The sequence below is a fragment of the Lycium ferocissimum genome, chromosome 4 (genome assembly GCF_029784015.1).
Source record: "Lycium ferocissimum isolate CSIRO_LF1 chromosome 4, AGI_CSIRO_Lferr_CH_V1, whole genome shotgun sequence".
Classification (NCBI taxonomy): Eukaryota; Viridiplantae; Streptophyta; class Magnoliopsida; order Solanales; family Solanaceae; genus Lycium; species Lycium ferocissimum.
This window is the reverse complement of record NC_081345.1, coordinates 21157266-21166099: the sequence shown is the minus strand read 5'-3', so window position 1 is coordinate 21166099 and position 8834 is coordinate 21157266.

Here is an 8834-nt window from a genome sequence, read left to right as displayed (position 1 = left end):
GAATAAGATAATCATAGTTTTCTTATGATTAAGGCACGTGGTTATAAAAATATTGAAGTGCCACCATCCCTGCAGTAGGTAATTTTAAAGAGAAAGGTCCATAGAAAAAAATGGAATTAAAATATTAACTCAAGAAGAAATTGAAAGATAGAGTGTAATCAATTCAAAAATATTGAAAGAGGGATTTTCAGAAATCAATTACCAATTGAATATGTACTCGTTAATTCGTACGCATTATAATAGGAAAAAAATGAAAAATATAAAGCAATTAATAATGGGATCTATTTAAGGAACGGGTCATGTTGAATAAGGAGAAGATATTGAACTTGTGTAGGAAAGTAAAATAGCAAGAGAGCGAAAATACTTTAATATATTTACAAATTAATAAATTATTAATTATGTAAATCATGGTTAGAGTCTTATTTGAGTCAATTAAATTCAAAATAAATCTAACCCATTTGTCCTCAATCGATTAATTTTCTCAACATAAAATGGATAACCTTAGGAAGTTTTTTCAGGAACAAAATCCTTAAATCATGTAATTTTCATGTACCACTGTGAAGTGGTATAAAAGAGATGTTGCTCATTTCACAAGGTATGAAGGTAAGACAAAGAGATTAAATTTTGGGTACAGTAAGAAATTACAACAGTATCTTCGTTCAATTGCTATATTATGTGTGCTTTAGATATTCTAAGGTATGACTATCAGTTTTCGTTGTTTATGTGGTTATATTTTCTATCGGAACGGCGGCCCTCCATTTTTTTAAATATAAATCCTTCCATATATACGAATTTCAATTTATTTTTACATGTATAACAATATGATCTACCTTATTTATAATTTTTGAAATTTATACAATCTTACTATGTGTTTTCGCAGCAAAATGTATACAAGGTGATGTGTGGCACTTCTCTACGGCCACAAATGGTACTTTTCTTTTTTCTCATTTTTTTGAGCTTTCTCCTATTTTTTTTTTTTTCATCTTGTGATATTAAAAAAAGTCAAAAATCAGTCCTAAAATAATTCCTTCTATGTTACTCATTTTTTTTTTAACAATTACCAATTATTGTGCTTAAGCCTCTTTTATAGTACCTATCATTGTTACTATAACCTTTAAGGCCTCATTATAATTTCAGCTAAAACAAATATATATGGCACCAAAAAATCACATTCAAACGGTCCTTTTCCCTTCACCTAAATGAGACGGCCAGGTAGTATAGTTCTTTATGTTTTTGGAAATTTTTGGCCTAAGATATTGTTATTTTGTTTGTAATCCTATTTACCTTTTTTTTTTTCAAGTAATTCGTTGATCATTTGTTTTTTTTTTTCTTCGATTTGGTGAATGTAGTTTTATTTACCATGTTATGTTTTTTGTCATTCATTTATGCGTTATTTTGGCTGATATATGTGTTTCCATTAAGCTTTGCAAGGTTGGTGAATGTAATTAAGTTTTTAAGGTTCAATAAAATGATTTACCTGAGATGATGAAGCAAAAGTGCAAATGGTGGAGTCAGGGTTATGGAATCATTAGACGACAGTAGAGATGAGTTTGGACAGATGAGGTAAGGGAGAGTCGTTAATTTGTATTTGTTTTGGTCTTAACTATTGAAGAAGAAACTACTCAAGGAAGAGCGGAATCTGCAAGAGTGTGAAAATAGAGAATTAAAATCAAATTTGGCGAATAACGAAATTAGTTGAACAAGTAATGAGCAGTGAAAAGATTGAGATCGGATGGCGGCATCAGAAGAAGTATCAAGCAAATGACCAACAATTAATAAATGAATAATGTATTGAGGCAAACAAAATCCTTCCTCCCTTATCAAAGTTTGTTTTTTCTCCACAAAGAAGTGATTTCTTTTTATAATTTAATTTCATAATAAGTAATTTTGAAAGTTGTAAGTGCATTGAAAGTTTATGCTAACCAAGATCTTTTCTACAATTTAATTTTTAATATGTTCCTACAAATATGAGATTATTTGATTCCCAAAATAAGAATGTTATGTAAGTTATAATGTTTAGCTTCAAGTAACTAAAGAAAGACAAACAGAAAAATAATTGAAGAAAAAACGGACAAGGAAAAAGAGAAAAGGAATACTATAGTACTACAGAATAGTATTACTTAAAGAGGGAAAATGGAAAGAAAAATGGGAAGGAAAAAGAAAAAGATGAAAAAAGGTAAGCTAAATGCAAATATGCATATATTAAATATATATTAGTCAAATACATTATTATTTTTAAAAATAAAAAATTCATTATGTCCATTGTTGAGAAAGGGGTGAACTAATTGATTAAGAAACCTTTATCAAGTTTTACATATCAAGATTTGCCTATTTATAGGACTTGTAAAGTATGGTGCTTGAAGTATTGAAACTACACTCATAGATATCATTGAAATTTTTTATATTTTAAATTTAATCAAATTTACATAATTAGTTTTTATATACATATATAGAAGATTTATTTTATCTTTGACTATTTGCAAAATCTTTTCTATCTCAATATTTTTGCAAGAAGGCCATTCCGTGAATATACCATTGTTTATTTTAACCGCGCAAAGCGCGGAAAAATTTACTAGCTTTGAAAGTAAATCCACCCGTGACCATTGTGAAAGTTTAACTTAACTAATTATGGGATGTTATTAAATGTCGATGCATCTGTAAATGATGTAAACACGCATGTTTATGTAACAATATTTTGGTAGTGTATTGTACGCGCATGCCGAATCATATGATACATGATTTTAAAAAATAATGTTGACCTTATTAAAAATAAAGCTTTGAATAAATAATTATAGTGAAGAACAGACTACAAGTTTATGCGAAGTGATCAACGTGAATCGTTGTATAGTAATTTGAACTTGATATTGTTTGAACTTACAAAGTTATACAATCAAAGTTTAATTATGTGATTCTTTTCGCTTATTTTGATTTTATGAGGTATATAAATATACAATAAAGCATACTTCACCCAATGTTCTCATGGGCCCTCCCATATAAATCATGCAAGATCACAACACAGGCCCTTATAGGACGATTAAGACCAAACCATCTATAGACCTTGGTAGATAGTTTGTTAGACCAACAACATGATATCGATATCAACCTTCACAATATAGCACATACGACATACAATGCAAATAAAAAATATCATAAGATGCATAATATGTAAACAATCCCGAACTATATATAATGATCATAACACATACAAATCAAGTCACCTAATAGTGCAAAAACTCCCAATATATGCAAAATAGGCATTATCAAAGCCATTATACAAGTTGGACTCAATCTCATATGTCAAGGTCAAGCCTAAGTCAAAGTTAACAAAAAGTTAGCCAAAAAGTCAACTCTTGATCAACGGATCAAAACACGAGAATCGATACGCCTTGGTTTACCTATTCAGTCCCGAGTCCAAGTAAATATGTAATCAGTTTCGCAATATGAGTCCAATTACCCATTCAATAGCTCACTTTTCCCTTTTCAAATTTAGGTCTAGATTTACCTAATTTAGTCACTTGAATCTCATATGTCCATGATTAAAATTCAACCAAAATTGTGTACAATCATAAAAATGTTAGGAAATCATTACCTTAACTTATAGCTTGAAATCAATCCATTTGGATCTTAATCCACAAGCTCAAATCCCCAAAAAATATATGCCAAAAATAACACATGATCTCATCATTGTACGTATTTGTATTATTCAAGCTTCTTATGCAATCACATATAGTCCATCGAGATCCTGGTCCTAACCCGTCTGAGACTATCGCAATAGTGAACTTCACCTCGCTATCATGGAGAGTCATGACCTAGGTCAACTCCTTGCTAAGGCCTTGGCAAATGTGGTCTCCTTACTAGCGATCGCAATACACCAGAACTTGGTATCAAAGTTCAGCAATTGGACTTGAGTTGCAATTGTGCCCGATACCAATAAGTAGCAAATCATAATTTTAACGTAATATAAAGTTTTAAAAAATAAGAAACGCAAATACTCAAAACGGAAGTTTGAAAATGAAAGAGGTAACCATTACTCATGTGGCCAGTTTTATTCGTGCATTAAATTAAACTTAGCTTTGACCTTTGAGTGAAGTACAAGAAGGACCACACATATCCTATGTTCCTATTTCACGAGTCACTTGGTACACAATAGGGACAGCCAAATGCAGGATCATATCAGTTCACGAGCACTGCGTGGTTGACGCGCCATCTTAGCTCGAAGACCACAATAATCCACTTGCAATCTGATTCAAGTGGGTTTTCAACTTTCCATGTTTCTATGACCGTCGCTCATTTGTTTTTTAGTGTTTGTTTAATATGTTTCAAAGCATTTGAAATAATTTTATTAGTAACAAAGAGTCAAATTTTCACTTGCACTATTTGAAATTATACAACTTTAACTTTTGTTAAACTTTGATTTAATATTATTTCGAAATAATCTCATTTTTGCTCTGAACCCCTAAGGGGACCTTCAATCAAGGAGTAATTTTGAACCATAGTTAAAAGTTGAAGCATAGTTTGGACCTTTTCTCTGGAAGAATTTGAATATGTGGAGTCCACTTATTTTAAGTTGGAGTTCCGTTAATAATAATGGTCAAATACTAAATGATTTGCTAACGTTTTAGTGTGAACTAGTCTCTACGAACGTGCGGTTGCACGTTATTCCCAATCAATATGAATCATAGTAAAAAATATTAGAGAATATTGTAGCAATTTAATTTACGTATACACAACTACTTTGAAAAGATCCTCCGACTATTTCTCGCCAACCAAAAGCCCAGCAAACAACATCTTCTCCAATCTCCATTATAAAGTTTATTGAGCTATTACTAAATTATAGATCCCATCAATATTTTTTGGACCATGGAAAAATACTTAAAAGGAAGAAGAAGATGTAGTAATATTCGATAAAAAAAAAAATGTGTTTCATCGAATTAAATTTAGCATCAGGTTCTTCATCTTAATCTTCTCTCGAGTCGCCACAAGAGGGATTCAGAAAAAACACCAAATCAGAAGTAAAAAAATAAAATAAAATAAAAAATAAAAAAACACGACACAATTAATGTTGGCAGCCAATCTTATTTAGGTATCAATTTCCAGAGATAGTATTTAATTAGGACTCTATTTCTATTACTTCTACCAAAATAATCTACTTTACAATTATTATTTTTCTATTATATAGAAGTGTGAAGAGACGGACAACCAAGGGTAGTATTATAATTTCACAGCCAACATTAAAGCAATTCCTTTGATTCTTTCATGGGCCCCACTTCCCATTCAATCTCTTGCATTTGTATCTCCAATATTTTGTCGTGCTCATTTACATATGTACGGTACGACAAATGATGTCATTTCAAATAGCATGTAATAATTATCCACTAATCACATGTCACTTTTTACACTTTTACTTTTCACTCTTTTTTATGCTCACATAATTTGACTTCTTCATTTCATCTATAAACTCTTTAATACTTCTATAGTCAATGACATGAATATACACTATTTATATTTAGTTGGGTATTTTATATACTCTTTTCCTTTCAATATATGTGACACTTTTTTTTAGTTAATTAAAAAAACTGACATCTTTTTATATTTCGTAACAATTTAACTTCAAACGTTCCATTTTATCCTTAATGAAATGGTTTACAACCACATAAATTTTTATAACTTATTCTAGATCACAAATTTCAAAAGTATTTCTTTATTTCTTAAAACTCCGTGTCCAGTCAAACACCATTATATAAATTGTGATAGAGGAAGTAATATATTGTGGCATATTTTCTTAAATATCCAAATAAAGCTTTATCACTTTAGTAATTAATGTCACTGACTTTATTAACTAAATGGAATGTTCATATGTGCCTCTTTTATAAAATATTTTGATTATATAATTAAGAAGAAACTAATCTAACTTATAAAATAAACACAATAGTAAAACAAAACATCAAAATCTAATGCAATAAAAAACGTTTGGGAATAAATTAATTTTGACGGAGGATGAAATTCAAATACATGATGGAGGATGAAATTCTTCAACTTTTTTTGACTTATAAAAATGTTCTTGAAGTACTTTCCAGAAGAGCTTAATCAAAAATACTAACAAATAAGAAAATGTTATAATGTGTTTCTTCTCATTATTCCTGTCTGTTAATAGCAAATGATGTTATTAAAAAGGTTCAAGTTCCACATTGTAATAATTTCATTCCATTCACAAAAAATATTAGAAAGTTGAAGAAAAATAATTTTTGTTTTTGTTCCCAAATTCTTTCAGAAAATATATATTATATGAAACAATTTTTTTTTTAATAAATAGAACTCTTTATCTCTTTTTTTTTTTTTAAAGATCAGTGGGAGGACCCACCAACTATTTTATTAATTTATGATTAAACAAAAACAGATAGTCTCAAAAGAAAGCAAAAAGGCAAGAAAATGGAAAGAAGAGTAAAGTGGAAATGGAAAGCCTAGACGGTGTGGTGGCTTCAGATTTCAGATGCTTTCCCCAATCAATCTTGAAATTTCCTCCTCTAGAGATCTCTAAGGTGTGATCCCCTTTTTTGCTTCTTCGATCTTGACCTTTTTCCGGTGTATTTATTCCCCATCTTTGCTCGAGATGCGAGTCGATTGGTGGATGCACGTGGTTCTTAATCAGCTTGTATGTCTTGAATCGGGGTTTTTTCTAAAGACACCCCTTCACTCTTGCATCCTTCTGCTGCTACTTGTCGTTTTATTTTCCATATCCGTTTGTGGAGTTTCTTTCACGGCTTCGAGATTATCTTCTACAATCGATAGGTGTTTGAGCAAGGGAATGAGCATCATTCGACACTAATACCACACCTTGTTCATTGACCTTCCGATGTATTATATTCCCAAGCTTATGTGCTCGATGTTGCGTGTTGTTCCTTGTGCAACCTTCTCGATTTCCTTTCATGGTTTTGTTGCTTCTTGTGTAGTACTTGTGCGTTTCTTTACACTGTTGGTATTGTTTCTCCTTGGTTTTGCTGTTGTTACTGATTTGTGTTGTGATCCCTTGGGATAATTTAGTTTCCTCCATTTGTGTTTCCTCTTTAGATGCTTTTTTGTGCTAGGACCTGGTTCTGCTGCTTCTTGATTTTCTTTCTTGGTTCTGCTACTTCTTGTGACTTTTTTGCACTGTTGCTGTTATTTATCCTTGGCTTTGTTATTGTTGTTGATTTGTATTGTGATCCTTTGAGATAATCAGTTTCCTCCACTTAATTGTTCTCTGCTGCGTACCTTCCATGAGATTGTTTGCATTACTTGCTGAACTTCAGATGCCTCTACTAATGTTGAAATTACCTGCAAACATTAACAAACAATTAGTATAAACCACCTTCCCATTCTCCTCCCATAGGATTTGAATGTAATAGATTCCTCTGCTCCAAACTTCATCTAAGACTGTCTGCTTCAGCATTTCCTGATCCTTAGGTAAGGCAATTGCAGCTTGTCACTGTTCACTATTCTTTTGCATTGACACCCTATCTCTTGAAAAGAATTGAAAAGTACATCTCCATTATCCAGAGCTAAATTAGCTAAATGATCTGCTAATTTATTACCCTCTCTATATATATGCTCAATCACCACAGTTTTACCCTCCATAAGCTTCCATATTTCTTCTACCATGGTAACAATTTGCCAAGGTACCTCCCAAGTCATCTGAATGATGTTTCTTAGCAATAAAGAATCAGTTTCAATCCTGATTTTATCCAATTGATTGTCCTTCAAATATCTAAGAGCTTGCAGAATAGCCAGTGCTTCTGCCTCTGTATTAGTACTCATAGGATCATTCATTTCTTTAACTTTGAGCTTCACACCACATTACCCCATCTCATTCCTTACTCCAAAAGGCCATGCACTTCTCCCAGGATTTCCTCTTGAAGCTTCATCAGTGTTAATGTTATATCCCGTATTTTTGTACATTGGGATATTTTAAGCTAATCGCGACAAGTTAAGGACAAGACTATTTTGGAATCCGAGGTAGAGACTTTTAACCTCCGATTTTGTTTTAATGCACAATTGCTTATAAATTTTATTTGGTATAGAAATATTAATGGAGATTAGGGATTAATTAACCATAATTATATTATTAAGTGGGATTAAAGGTTTAATTATTCACTAATTAAGCCATAAGTGGCCGTGTGGGCCCACCAGTGACATGGCCAAGTGTAATTTCAGCTCACGCTGGGTGGGCCACGTGTCCGACTCATGGACATCCCATATATAGAATGTGGATGACTAAGGACTCATTTACCATCTTGACAAACATAGAAAATTTAGAGGGGGGAAAAGTTCCCTGGTGCCGAGATTAAGCTTGGGAAAGGGTCAAAAAAATTTTAAATTTTTTCCCAAACGTTTTCTTTGGGAAAGGGGTATAATAACGTAGATCCCGGGGGAAAAGAACAAATATTGATTAGACAAAAATTCAAAGGGGTGGTGTTTAAGTTTTTCTTCTTTTGCGTATTTTGGATGGTTTTTTTCGGTTGTAGGTGTAGAAAAAAAAATTTGGAACTTTGGGGGTTGGTGTTCGGGTGTTTTGGGGAAAAGGTGAAGATTTTTTCTTGGTATTTTGGGTTTTTGTTATTTGGATTTTTTGAGAAAAAAAAGGGTTTAATGGGTTAATTGGGGTTGTAATTTTTGGCTTTGGAGAATTTAAAAAGAGTTAGTAAAATTTCTTACATTTAGTGAATAATGTTTGCGGTGTTTTGGATAGTTCATGTTGGGAAGTGTTGTTGTTTTTTGTCAACTTGGGAAAATTATATTTGAGTGGTTTGGGTTTTTGGGGAGAGTTTGACGGGGCTCGGATTTCGAGTCAAAAAGCT